Genomic DNA, 14,020 nt, shown 5'->3' with positions numbered 1-14,020 from the left:
GTATCTGGGTATAGTGGTCTAGCCAAGTTGACACCTAATATTTAACCATCACACCACCCCAGACAGGCACGGTTTGGGGGAAAGACGGCTTTCTGCCGCTGACGCTCCCTGAAGGGACCAACAGCTGAAAACTGTCTGCTGATGGCGTTCCCAGCAGCTGGGGCAACGGGTCTCCCCGAAGCGGAATCTCAGCAGAACCTCTCTGCATTCATCACACCTAGGAGATTAATTAAATGCATTCAACAATTAAACTTACAGTTAAAAAGTTTGTTCGGTACTATGTTTCAAAGCAAAGGTTGATAAATATATATTAAGATATAGATATAAAGGATATGTATGCCTTTTTTTGTTCAAAAGAAATGATTGAGTGATTAAAATATCTGAAATTATTGTTAGCATATGCAGTAAACCAAATGCAGAGTCTATGCAACCTATACCACACTGAATAGTTACCTTTCTCATACAGTGAGTGAGCCTCTCAGTTGCTTAATATCTATAATCCCTTTCAGAGCCAGATGTAGTGACCTCTTAAGGTGTCTGGGGGGAGGAAGGGGGAGACAGCTCAGAGAAACTTATGCTGTGACTTAGGCAATTATTTGATAATATTTCCTGGAATCAACTAGTAAGTATTATTTAAGGACAGTGCGTCTCTCCAGCTTCTAGTAGGCATTACAGGAGACAAGAGCAACTAGCAACCCAGGAATGGGTGGATAAGGACTGATGAAAGCGAATCACTTAGGATGGCCCACTACGGATGGGCCTCACCATACTCTTCGTCTAATGGAGCTCATTCTTTGGGAGGATTCACCTGTCCTCCAGCCTCAGCTAATAAAATTTACATGGAAGTGATCCCGCTCACCCCTGGGCCACAATGACTGGCTCAGGAATGGGCATGTGATGCAGAGAGAAGTAATGAAATACATATTGAAGTTTCCGGGAAATGGGGAGGGAGAATCAGTGTGGTGAAAGGTGAGATTGTTGCAGGCACCCTGAGGATGAGGTGGGATGACGGAAAAGAGCATTGCTGGCAACAACTGACCCTCCAAATAAAAGGGGCTTCAAATTAATCCTACTTCTGGGTTTTTCGGTTATGAGAGTCTGGGAATTTTTTTTTTTTTTTGTACTTTTATGAGCTACATCATTTGTACAGAAAAGAACCTAAAATATATGTGAGGTTCAAAAGCAATTATAGGCTCTAAGCACCAGAAACAAGGCAGGGTGGCCTGGGGGGCGAGAGGGCTCTGCAGGAGCTTGCTGCGGCCACACTCACTTGGCAGGGGGCACCCACAGCCTGGGTGGGACTTCAGCCTCTCCCCCAATCAGAGCATGGTCATTGTGCATGGAAGGTGCCGCTGTCCAGAGAGGGCCCCAAGTCGGGCCTGCAAAGGCCACAGGGCATCTGCAAGCTGGTGGAGAACACCACCACTGGCCCACAGGCAACCTGGAGTTCCCCTCACGTAGGCAGTGGAGTCCCGGGTGACTTGGTCTCAGTGAAAAAAATCTTTGGGCCGGAATTGACTACTGTCTCAAGGTCTGGCTGTATATGCCTCCCCTGAAAACAAGAAACAGTTTGAAGAGGAGAAATTGCTGGGACAAGAAGAAAAATTCAAGAAGATCCAGATGGGGCAAGTGAGACGACTGTGAAGTTTCTGAGAAGCTGTCACCTGGAGGTGGGGATGAAGAATCCCTTCAAATGGGAACTAAACCCTGAAGGAGTTGCCCGCCATTTCTTCAAAACTAAAATAAGATAAAAATAGGGAGGAAGGCAAACCATGAGAGACTCTTAATTCTAGGAAACAAACTGAGGGTTGCTGGAGGAGAGGTGAGTGAGGGATGGGGTAACTGGGTGGTAGACATGAAGGCACTGGGTATTATATGCGACTGATGAATCAGTAAATTCTACATCTGAAACTACTAATACACTAAATGTTAACTAAATTGAATTTAAATAAATTTATTTTAAAAATCGGTGGTGTGGTCGCCCCACATGCATTAAAATTACCAGGAAAGCCCATTACACAGAGGGCGAGTACTGGTGTGAGATGACAGTGAATGGACTGGACACTGTGAGGGTACCTGTCTCTGTGGTGAGCCTTGAGAGACCCAAGACCAAAAGCTACAAGTACTGGTTAGCCCAGCCAAGCTGCCAAGGGAATGGCACCCACCCGCTCCGAGACCATCTGAACCCACTCTCCCCGGAAAGCAGAAGGGCAGAATCAGGGGAGAAGTAGAGCAAAGATGGGCCAGGTTCCTGATACGACTCCCAGCTCTGACCAAATAACAGAATTTTAGAGAGCACATGGGGACATTGGCCTAAAGTGCACCTACGCATTGAACCCTCCATATCTCCTGCCTCCGTCTTTGCCCATCATCACATCGGACCTTGTTGGGGGCAGTCCTGCTCAAGGAGTACCAGGCTATAGATCTGATGAGCTGAATATTAACAGTCGGAAACAGTCTAGATCCTGTTTAGGCTCTTCCTCCACTGGAATGCTTTGGAGCAAACGGAAGAGCGAGCCACTCTCTCCAGCACTGGGCTCGCTCTCATACAAACCGAACATTTGTATCTCAAAGGAAAGAAAGAGGCTGTGTTCTTTTTATTCAGAAGAATAATAATAATAACAAAAACAATTATAAAGCAAACACCAATGTAACCACCAAGCAAGGCAGGAGAGAATATTTCTAGCACATCAGAAGGCACCTGTATACTTCTCCTACCTCCCAGAGGTAACTCCTTGCCTAATTATTCCTCCTCTGTCCTGTATAGTCTCTGTTTGCCCTCCAGATATCTCTCCATCTTTCACCTTGCTCTGTACCCCAAGAGAAATAAATTTATATATTACATTAACAGATTCTCTTGTCCTCTGGTTTTCAGTTGAATGTGACCAAAGGGAGGTATTGGAGGAAAATTAGAATATTGGAGAGGAGAAACCAGGAAATTTCTTTGTCACTCAGACTCTAGGGCAGTGGCTGGCAGGAGCTGTGTCTCCTCTTTGAAGCTCCTGCCAGGCGCAGCCCTTCCCTTTGTGTTTCCCTGTGCCATCGTGGTTCCAGCCTCTACCCGAAGGCCCCAGCTTCTGGGCTCCGGTAATACTCCCTGCTCTCTGTCCCTCCAGCCCAAGGAGTTCCTGCTCAGAATGCTAATCTCTGGTAAGAGCCACTATTCTTCTGTGGCTTCTCAACTCTGACAAGTTATACCTTCTCCCAAGTGACGGGTTGATTCCCTAGACAGATGACACTATATCAGCGGTGTAGCACTGGTCTTTGTTGCTGGAAGGTTAGGCATTTGATGGCAGCAGAAGCTAGATAATTCTGTTTGCTTATATTTTGTTCATGATTTCATGAGTGCAATTTTTGCACATCTTAATAGGTGGTAGCAATATTATGACATTAAAATTTTAATTGGGAACAAGGTCATCTTTACAGATTCTCTAAAAGAGTTTTAGGTTGGAAGTATTTCTTCTGGAATAGCAGACAGAACTCACTGGAAAATATAATTTGGGATATTCTTTGGCTTTAACTGTGGTTCCGGATCCTTTAATCATTAGATGACTGTCCATACTTGCTACTTCTTTTGTACGCTTTGGTGAGTTCCTTTCTCTAATAGAAATGTTTCCATTGTTCTAAATTTTCAAAGTCATTAGCATAACGTTGTTCATACTTTTTTCACACTTTTTTTTTTAAGATTTATTTACTTATTTTCAAGAGAGAGAGAGAGCACACGTGCATGAGCAGGGTGAGGGGCCGGAAGAGGGAGGGAGAGAATCTCAAGCAGACCCCTTGCTGAGTGTGGGATCGATGCAGGGCTTGATCCCAGGACCCTGAGATCATGACCTGAGCTGAAATCAAGAGTCTGACCCTTAGCCGACGGAGCCATTCAGGCACCCCATTTCTCACTAACCTTTTAAGAGCTGGAAGATCTATAGTGATGTCCTTGTTATTTCTGACAATAGTTACTTATGTTTTCTTTCTTTGGAAAAAACTCTAACAAGATCAGTCATTAAATAAATAGATCATGGATTTTTTTTTTAAATCTTCTCTATTGTTTGTTTTCTAGTTCTATAATTTCTACCTTTATTATTTCCTTCTTTCCAATTTTTAGATTGGTTTTGCTTTTTTTTTTTTTAATTTTCTCAAATTTCAAGTGCGGACCGTGTGTTATATGTAAGTGATAAATCCCTAAATACTACTACTCCTAAAACCAAAAATAAATAAATAAAATAAAATACTTCCAAACCCTGCTGCCTGACACGCTCCGCCTCCCCAGGACCCTCCTCCTCCCAAGACCTACCCATACCCACCAATCCTGGTGTAGTGCTGGGGGGGGGGGTAAGGGCTGGGGTGGGGGCTTCAGGATGCTGCAGGCCTTGGTCCTCAACATTGCTACCCTGGCAGTTAAATATCATTAATATTGCCCCAGCCTCTTCCTCCTCCTCCTCCGTGTCTCCCCACAAAACAGCACCTCCTCCTGACTTCCTTATTTCCAGGTCGTTATCTTATTCTCCGGTTGGTTCATGTTACATGGAGCCTCCTCTGAGCCCTCCTTTCTTCTCCTCTCTTGCTCACCTTCAATTGGTTGTCTTCCCTGTGGCCTTGACCTCTTCTACCCCCTGCCACTCCTCCCTCATCTCCTCCTTTCCCTTCCCTATGGCCTCCATTCTGGAACAGACCCCGACTCCTGTCTCAGTTTCCTTGGCCCCTGCTAACTCTCCTTACCTCCATCCCTTCCTCCTCCACTAACTTGAGGCCAAAGCTTGCCTTCCTTACCTTGCTTCCTCATGGGAATATTCTTTCTAACCAAGGTGGTGGCCTTACCCCTGCAAATGCCACCTCCATTAGAAATCCTTATACAGAAAAGGTCTTTCATAAATATTTATTAAATTCAGTCAACTGATTAAAAAAATTTCAAGTGCACAGAATTATATTAATTATAAACCTTAGGTCATGATACACTCTCACCATTTCTGTATACTCTATGTCCCACCTTCCCTATATCATTTTTGTTCCTCTTACCTTCTTTTGAGTTGATTATATTTTATTTCTCCAGTTTTTCCTCAACTAGTTTATATTCTTTTCAATTTCTATTCTTTTAGTGGTGACCTAAAAATTCCAACGTGTGTCCTATGTGTGTTTAATCTGTACCTTCTCCCTACCTCCTTGAAGACTTCAGCTCCACCTAACTCCTTCTCCACTTCTCTATTATTGTTCGTCATGGATTTGACTATGCATTTTGACCCCATTAGACATTATTGTTTTAAACAGCCAATACTTACTTGAATGTACCAATATATTTACCACTTTTTTGTTTTCAATTACTTCTTGCATATCAAACCCTCAATGTGGGATCAATTTTCTTCCTTTTGACTTTTAGAATGTTTTAGTCAGGTCCTGCTAGTAATAAAGTATGGATTTTTTAACTTAAAACACCTATTTCATCTTTTATCTTGAAATTTTTTTTTTAAGGTACAGGATTTTATTTTAGTGGATATATTTTCAACTTAGAAGGATCGTATTCCATTGAATACTGGCTTCCATGATTATCATTAAGGAGCTAGCTAGCAGTCTACTAACTGCCACTCCTTGGAAATAATCTTTTTTATGAGCACTTTTAAGACTGTTTGTCTTCAGTTCTCTGTAGATTCACTGTGTGTCTAGATAGGACTGTCTTTTTTCTTTTCCTGCTTTGGATTCTTTGGGTTGAGTCTTTGGCTTAGTCTTTCTTCAGTTCTAGAAAGCTATCAACTGCCATCTCTTTAAATATCTCTTCTTCTTCACTCTCTCCTCTCCTTATCGGACTCTAACCAGATGTTAGACTTTTTTACTCTTACCTGCATTTTCCCTCTTTTTTGTCTCTGGATAATTTCTTTTGACCTGTCTATCCTCTAATTCACTAATGCTCTCTTCACCTGCATTCCATCTGCTATTAAGCCCCATCTACTGAGGTTTTTTTTTTTTTTTTTTTTTAAGATTTTACTTATTTATTTGACAGAGATAGAGACAGCCAGCAAGGGAGGGAACACAAGGAGGGGGAGTGGGAGAGGAAGAAGCAGGCTCACAGCGGGGGATCCTGATGTGGGGCTCGATCCCATAATGCCGGGATCACGCCCTGAGCCGAAGGCAGGCGCTTAACCACTGTGCCACCCAGGCGCCCCTGTTTTTTTTTTTTTTAACCAATTTTATTGAAGTAGAATTTACCACCCATCGAGTTCTTTTAATTGAGGTTATTGTATTTTTTATTTCTTGAAGTTCTATTTATCCACAAAATCTCTTTGTCACTCTTTAGAGTTTTCTGTACCATCCTAAGATTTTTCAAATTTGTCTTTATTTTAGTGCTTTATAATCAGTGTCTGATCATTTTATCTTTGGTCTTTCTGGGTCTGGTTTCTGTTATTTCTCTTGTAGCCATCGCTGTCAGTGCCCTGCCCTCACCCTGGGAACTTTTGGTGCTCTGTGGGCTCCCAGCTGCCATGTATGCTGTCTATTCTGCACAGGATGGCTCTTCTCCTCAGAGCCATGGCAACTCTGCCACCCCTGTGTGTGGCTGGCTAGTAGCACAAAGGAATTCACAATATCAACCCACACTGGAGCAACCATCAACCAGCGTTTTATCAACCAGAACTGGCCTTTATAAAGGTGAGTTTCCTCACCTCTTACATGGGATTACTCTGAGATATGGGTTTTGTACGATTTCCCCATTTGCTCGTGAGTTTACATTCTAATCTCCTACATTGGGCTTTATTGGTTGCCTTCCCTATGTGACGTCTCCACTTCCCAGCTAGTGTCACTTGCACAGCCCAAATAGTCTACATACCTTCAAATCCTTGTCTTGGAGTCTGCTACAATGATTAGGATTAGAATATGGTTCCCCATTTTCTTCTGTGCTTTGTTGCCCACTCACCACCACCACCCCTTTTTTTAGCTTGTCATGTAACTGAGAAATTGTTTTGTAGAAATTCAGGACCAAGGACAAAGCTATGTTTATCCAAAGATTTGGATTTGCTCTGCCAATTCTGGGATGCTTATTGAACCACCAAAGGGATGTAAATTTAAGCTAACATTCACTTAAGGGCCAATCTATTGTTCAAACTTTTTAGGGCCTTTTAAGTACTGTTCTGTTCAGCACAAAAGTACATTTTCCTATAAGCCCCTGGGAGTAGAGATCTAGAGCAGATTTAATTTAATTTTACTCTGAAGACTAACCTTTTGAGTTCCAGCTTTACTGGGGATGGTCTTCCATGAGGTGCCCCATCTTGAAAAAATGCTGTGTTTTGTCTTCTGATTCCTGTACCTAACAAAACTGTCCCCCCACAAGAAAACAGGTTTGGTAAATATTCTTTGAACAAAACAAGAATTCTCGATTTACCTCTCTGGGCTCCCACCTTCTTTGATAATGGCCTTTAATTTCTCACAGTCTAGCATGTCTCCAACACTTAAAAATCTTTTTATTTAATACAGCATTTTTATTTGTCCTAAGTGGAAGGTTCAGGTCAAATAGCTAACTATTCATATTATTAGAAATGGATTTATTTCCTTCTGTTAAAAGCCAACTTGACTTGGGTTTTCTGTCACTTCCACATGAAAAAGTCCTAATAATTAAGAAGATGTGTTCCCCTCCCCCAAAAAAAGAAAAGATGTATCTTTCCTTCCATCAAAATAATGTATTAAATAACCGGCTAAGCATAAAAGAGATAGTATTACTGCGTTTTCCTTTGTCACTTGATTGCTCCTTGAAATAAACCTCCTCAGAATTTGAGGTACATTGTTTTGCTAGTATATTCTATGCACATGTCTATGTCATCCTGTGGGCATTACTGGGTCACATTAATTCATGGGTTCTATCTATCTATGTAGGCTATGAGAGCCCTCAGGACAATGGACCAGACTGATTCATTTATAATTCAGTCAACAAATATGCATTAAGTGTGCCTTGTGCAGACACTACAAATACAAAAGCAGCCAAGATCCCTGCCTTCATCTTTCTCACATACGGGTATGTAAGACAAACATCAATAAAACAATCACATCACAAAATATATGCATAGACATGCTGCAGCGAGAGCATATAATAAGGGAACGTGTCCTAGCAAGCAAGTCAGGAAAGGCTTTTGATGAAACAATAAATGAAGTTGTTAGTGTCTAACATGGTTAGAAACCATGTTATTATTTGACGTTTTTAAGGGACTAAAAAATATAGGGGAGAAGCTTTTTTCTGTTAATTTGAAATTGTTCATTTACAAATAACTATGAACATGCAGGTCTCCAGGTTGGTTAATTGAAAAATCAATCAAGTAAATTGTTTTACCCCTTGTCCATGCCACTGAACTCTGTATGGGATGCTTTTTAACCAGAGGGTCATGCCCGAAATCTAAGCATTCGTCTCACACAAAATGTCAGGTGCATTTCTCAAGTACTAATTCTTTCAAATTCTACACCTTTCCCCCAGAACTATCACTATTATAAGGCAAACTAAGGCCCCCATCATCAAAGATGGAAACTATAAATTAGAGATGCCATCCCATTTATCCATGTTATCCTAGTGCCCGTTATTTTAGACAAAGCACAATTGGCTATAGATTATTTGCCAGCTGAGCTTAAGAAATTGGCTCAATCGAATAACCCAAGGAATCTCTGCTTCTCCAACATGAAACACTATGTGGTAAGCATTAGTTTCTGGATGTGTTTTTTAGTGAGGTGTTTAAGATTTATGGGGTCATTCTTTTGTGATTATTTCTGATATTTCCCGACTACATACCCTGTTTTCAGGACTCAGGGCAGCAGCTCCAACTCGCTAAGTCCTACCTGGACCTCTCATAATTCACTCTAGCAAGGCAGTAACTGAACCAGAACCATTCTGTGTTGCCATCTGCAAAGCGAGGTCTGGAAAGTGGAAAACTTTCAGTACTTGAACCAAAGTAGGGCGATTCAATTTTTTATAAAAGTCACCTTCAATTTTCAATCCCCCAGCACATCTATTTCTCCTCACTTCACCCAACTCTAATTCTGCAGAAATTCACTTGGAAGGGATGCATTTGAAAATAAAAAAACATTAGAACTATCACAAGCTTGTATTTTCTTCATATTAAGCCAATAGGCTTAAAAATGTAATTTGCCTACATCAAGATTTCATTCCCAACTGTGAATACTCCATTTAGGAAATGCTCCTATTATGTTAGACGCATCGCAATGCAGTGCAGTTCCGAAATAAACCACTCTGCAGTATTGTCAGCTCGAACTTAAACCCGCAAGTCAAGGGAACAATCAGTGTGCACACATCATACTGTATTTAATCACACGAATTACAAACGAGTATTGATGATTTTGATAATGAAGCTGATGGTGATGTTCATTTTTTTCAATTTCTTCATTAACGCCATGTTTGTATAGCATCAGACAATAAGTTGTCAAGGTGCTGCGGCACATTTTGTTGAAGATAGTGTAAATATCTTTGCCAAGTGTAAAAACCACTTGTCTTATAAAACTGTTCCTCACATAATTCTGAGAAACTTTTCAAAGCTTTGCTCAGTAACCTTCTAAGGATAAACTTCATTGAAGTTTTAGTTAATGGAAAAGACAATCCGTCTGTATTGACACAGAGTTCATGTTAGTTGTACTTCTCATCGCTTAAAAGAAAGGTCTATAAATCTATCATGGAAGAACAAAGGTATTTTACAAAGGGAAATATAATGAACAGGCTGTTCGCTCCTTACTTGTCTTTACATTAGAAGAACAGGATGAGTGACCAGAATAAAGCTCCAGTACTAACATGTAATTGCTAACGTTAACCCAGAATGACATTTTTATGGGACGAAATATGTGATGTTCTGTAGGTGCTTTCATGTCTGCAGTTTCTCTATAGCAGATACACAGATCGATAAAATCAGACTGGAAAGTGAAAACTTCCAAGCTTCTCCCCCTCACCTTTAATCTCCCCTCTTCAGGCCTCATTTCTCCCTATTGCCCCTCCAGATTTTCTCAAAAAGACCAGTAGGGTGGAGAAGGGAATCGAAGGTCTTAGCAGAGTGTACAACTAGGCTACGACAATGTCTAAAGCTCTTAAATGTGTTATTAGAAAAGAATGTTAAATTCAACAAAGATGAATTACTAATTATTCAAAACCTTTTTGTTCCTGCATCCACCTTTCTCTCTCTCTATAATTGTGTGTGCTGTACTTGCAACTCCTGTGTGACTGGTATTGAGGGCAAATTCATCAGGTAGTGTTGGATAGGCCAGGGGTCAGCAAATTTTCAGAAGAACTGATCCAAGCAGTTACTATCCCTTCCCTTCTTAAAGAGGATTAGAAATGCAGCCAGGAACAGCTATTAAGTCTAAGGCTATGAACTCTCCCCCTTCATCTTCTCTACCACCTAGGCAGTAAGTTAGACTTTGATTCTCACTTTTAACTACAATAGTCCTGCTCAACGTTGCTCCTTAAGTCTTCACCAAATGAGTTTTAAGTTTTTAATTTTCATTTTTAATTTAATTACACTGTGTACTGTTTCTTGCCAAGATAGGGCTCCAGAGGGTCCTGCGGGAGAAGGACCTGAAAAAGAGTATATCCTGAGACAGTTAGCAGGACTGCTGCTTGGAGAAGTCATACAGGGCCCAAACCAAGCTTCTCTCACTTGATAATTGTATCTGGGCTATGGTGCTTGATCATCTCGTTGTGCCAAAATACACTGGCATCGACCAGGATTGTGTTTGTTCAAACTGAATACAGAGGACCTAGTTTATAGCTGCCTGGTGTTGGAAAAAAGCTATAAGGTAGTCGTCTGCTTGGTTCCTCCTTGCGAATGAGTAGAAAAGGACTGTGTGTGTGTGATTGTTCCATTCCAGTTGAAAGGCATTCGTTTTTCTTTTTGCTTTTATTTTTTTAGAGTGGGGGAGGGGCAGAGGGAGAGAAAGGGAATCTTTTTTTTTTTTCCCCTAAGATTTTATGTATTTATTTGAGAGATGGAAAGAGAGAGAGAGAGCATGAGAGGGGTCAGGGTCAGAGGGAGAAGCAGACTCCCTGCTGAGCAGGGAGCCTGATACAGGACTCGATCCTGGGACTCCAGGATCATGACCTGAGTCGAAGGCAGTCGCTTAACCAACTGAGCCACCCACGTGCCCAGAGAGAATCTTAAGCAGGCTCCACGCCCAGTGCAAAGCCCAATGAGGGGCTCAATATCACAATCTTCAGATCATGACCTGTGCCGAAATCAAGAGTCGGATGCTTAACTGTCTCAGCCACCCAGGCCCCCGAAGGGTGTTAATTTTTAAATTAAACTGGCTATTCATCAGAAAGGATGACATGGATTTACATCGACATGGATGGAACTGGAGAGTATTATGCTAAATAAAATAAGTCAATCAGAGAAAGGTAATTATCATATGGTTTCACTCATGTGGAATATAAGAAATAGCACAGAGGATCATAGGGCAAGGGAGGGAAAACTGAATGGAAGAAATCAGAGATGGAGACAAACCATGAGAGACTCTCAACTGTGGGAAACAAACTGAGGGTTGTGGAAAGGGAGGTAGGAGGGGAGATGGGGTAACTGGTTGATGGGCATTAAGGAGGCATGTGATATGATGAGCACTGGGTGTCATATGCAACTAATGAATCATCGAATGCTACACCAAAACTGATGATGTACTACTTGTTGGCTAATTGAATTTAAATAAAAAATTAACTAATTAAACTGCTATTGCATGAATGAATGAATGAATAATGGGTATAATGGAGAAGAATCTTACTAGTGACAATACCTTGGCTTCCCCGACTGATCCTATTAAAACATAAGTCGGATCATGTCGCTTCTTTTTCAAAATCCTCCAGTGACTTCCCACTTTGCTCTAGGAGACTGATCTTCTGTCAGTAATAATCAAACATGTATTAACTATCAAATACCAGACACTACCCTAGGTACTAGGGATACAAAACAGACAAAAACTCCTGCCTTCATGAAGCTTATATCATGACGGCAGGCGTTACTGAGAGCTAAACAATACATTAAAATGCTATTTATAGTAATAAAGGCCAAACAGGAAAAGTAAGAACCAATTCAGAGGTGAAATCCTCAGTGGAATGTTGGCATTCTAGATAGGATGGTCAGAGGAGACCTCAATAATGTGGCTTTTGATTCAAGATCTGAATAAATTGAGGGACTTAACCATCTTGGGGAAGAGAATTCCAGGCAGAGGGAACAGTAAGTGCAAAAGCCCTAAGGCGGGAGTGTTCACGGTGTGCACAAAGAAAAGCAAGGGGTTCAATGCAGCTGGTTGGAAGGAATAATAACAGCAAGAATCAAAGTCTTTACTAGGACTTCCCAGGTCCTAGTATGTGATCAGTCCCCTTGAATGACATAGGAAGTCACGGGAAGATTTTGAACCAGGAGTATCATGATCTTTTAATAGGATCAGTCCAGGAAGCCAGGGTATCAGAAAGGTCATCAATGTATATTAAAATCACAAGGCACTATAATAGAAGTAACACTGAAGGGTTAACTAGTAGCTAAAATAATCAAGAAATGAGGGAGTGGGCTAGGGATAGGAGCAAAGGACTACAATCAAATAGGGGTAGAAGGAGATATAGTCTGATTACATGAGGTTCAAAGCTGGGTGTTTTTATGGAGAAAAAAAGAGCAATAGATATGGAAGGGGATATGGAAAGAAAGCAGGACTTCTGACTTCCAGACTCCTTCTGAAGATAGAGGTCAAAGACAGAAAACACCCCCATGTAGGAGGGCTACAGGGGACTTGTCAAGAGAAGAGGAGGTTTTAGAGGAAGAAGTGGTGAGAATATTCACAGGAGAGGCTCCAGATAAAGGGCATCTTGATCATGATTGACCTCATGTTCCTGGGGACAATGTGAAAGAGTTCAAGAGATGGTGAGGCAAGGGAGAAGGGTCAGAGAAGGCAATAGAAGTAGTGATGGGGAAGATGAGGGATGATTTCAGTCTTGAACTCATGATGAACAGGGAGAAGAGGCATGCTGAGAGTTTTGCCACTGGTCCCAAGGCACATGGTGATGGAGAAGCTGTGAGTGTTGAGAAGAAAGAGGGATGAAGGAGTCTTTCCAAGAGCAGAAACATTTCTGGGCTCCTAATTCACTCAAGCTGATGGAAGCACACCCTAAAGAAGGGTGATGTTTTTTAATGTGGGCTCACTCTGGATTCCCATAAAGTAGTGGTCTGCTGGGTGCTGACTCCTTTCTGATCCTGCTGACAGTGGATTGCTGAGAGCATGTGGTCTGACTTGGAACACAGGCAAGCACTTGTCCCCTGATAAATGGGAGACTGCAGGGTGCTGAGCCTTCTCCCAGACCACACAGTACCTCAATACTTTGACTCTTGTTGATGGTAATCTGTGAAAGGGGTTCTTCCTCTGAAAATTCAGGGACCCTTTTGACACCTGATGAATGAGAAATTGAGGTTACCTTTAGGAATACTTTCTCATTAAAAACAAGGTCTATTTATTGAGCACTTAATGTGCCAGGCTTTGTGATAGCCCTTAAGATACATTCTTATTTAATCCTCTAATGTCCCCATAACTCAGTGATACAGTCTCATTTTACAGATAAGAAAAATGAAGCTCAGAGCTGTGCTCCAGAGCACTGAGCTAGTAACTGCTAAGTTAGGATTTGAACGCTGGTCTGAATGATGCCAACTCTTGACTCATTATCACCATGCTCTACCACCTCCCAGCTCTGCCTGACTGAGAGTTGTCAGTCACTGCGCCAACCTCTAACAAACGGAAATAAGGCAACTGCCCTAAGCTGTGCTGTAAGCCTGTACGCTAAGACAGACCTGCGGGCCCCTCTGTAGGTGATTTCCAGGAAGCACTGTCTCTAGTCCAGGCTCCTTCCTTCAAGAGACTGCAAGAATTAAAATTCCTCATATGACGGCCTGCGGATGCTAATGTCTCTAGCTTCTCAAGGTCTGGGACAGAATCTACAAGTTCTATACCCACCCTAGAAAAACAGATGATTCCCAGCACTCCTGAGTCTATGCATACCAATGGGGGAAAAAAAGGAAGCTGA

The 14,020-nt window shown here is 41.7% G+C and overlaps 1 pseudogene; it reads left to right on the top strand.

The window, feature by feature from the left end:
- Positions 1-940: 940 nt before the first annotated feature.
- On the top strand, positions 941-2,184 carry LOC123801957 (large ribosomal subunit protein bL9m-like; annotated as a pseudogene).
- Positions 2,185-14,020: the final 11,836 nt, after the last annotated feature.

The sequence above is a fragment of the Ursus americanus genome, chromosome 36 (genome assembly GCF_024610735.1).
Source record: "Ursus americanus isolate L20-20 chromosome 36, mUrsAme1.1.p, whole genome shotgun sequence".
In the NCBI taxonomy this organism is placed as follows: Eukaryota; Metazoa; Chordata; class Mammalia; order Carnivora; family Ursidae; genus Ursus; species Ursus americanus.
Note: the sequence above shows the minus strand (reverse complement) of the source record. Positions and strands in the feature narration are given on the sequence as shown.